The following is a 986-nucleotide window of genomic DNA, read 5'->3' as shown; positions in this document are numbered from 1 at the left end:
TATATCTTCAATCTGTATACAGATTGAAGATCCGACCTAAAAAAGATGGGTAAACGTAATCAATCAATATAAAAATGCATTTTTTCAAACCATAAATTTATAAAGATCAACACGCATTTCCCATTAGGAAAAAAATGTTTTTGTACATTTTGTGCGGAATCGTCAATATTAGGTGAATCGAGAGCTAACTCAACACATGCGTTCTTTATATCAAGAATGTAATACAATCTTTTTAATCTTCATGAGTGAAAAACTTCCTATACGATTCTTTTGAAACTAACACTTGATTGTTTGAATCTGTTTGTCAAATTCTGCATTTCAATTAAAATTTTTTAATTTGTGGCCAAAAGAATCACAAAATTGAGGAAATTAGACTTTTTTAACTTTCGGATGTAAATAAGGAAATAATATCTTGAACAAATTATTTAGATTTTTGTCTGGTGATAGACATAGAGTTATCAAACTTTTATTTTTCTCAGAAACATGAAGATTATAGAGTTGTGTCCCATTTCCAATATAATGTTAGAAATAAGCATAATACTCATTCTCTCAAGAATTTCACAAAGGAATAAGATATCATAGAAAATAATAGTTGAAAATTACTAATTAAATGACAAAATGTGATTGTCCCCTTCATTTAGTTATAATATATATCACTATTGATTTTAAAAGGTTGTAAGTTTAAAAATTTTCATTTTTACATAAAAAAACAATTTAAAGTTCTTGAATTAAAAGTAAATCCAGTTTAAAAATATTTATATAAGAGTTCAAATACGTTAATTAAAAAAAATATCGATACCCACTCAAGAAAATCACTAAGTTGAAAAGCTTTTAAATTTTTTCTTTTAAATAGGATAACTTTCTCCCTCTATACGATTTGCATGAACTTGTTCTTTGTAAGATTCAATTTTAACCAAATATTGAATTCCTTATTCGGAAGGTGTACATTGAAAAATTGGCGAGTAAGAAATATAATACAAAGCTTC

This window comes from Belonocnema kinseyi, chromosome 10 (genome assembly GCF_010883055.1).
Source record: "Belonocnema kinseyi isolate 2016_QV_RU_SX_M_011 chromosome 10, B_treatae_v1, whole genome shotgun sequence".
Lineage (NCBI taxonomy): Eukaryota > Metazoa > Arthropoda > Insecta > Hymenoptera > Cynipidae > Belonocnema > Belonocnema kinseyi.
The sequence above is the reverse complement of the archived record's forward strand: the minus strand, read 5'-3'. Positions refer to the sequence as shown.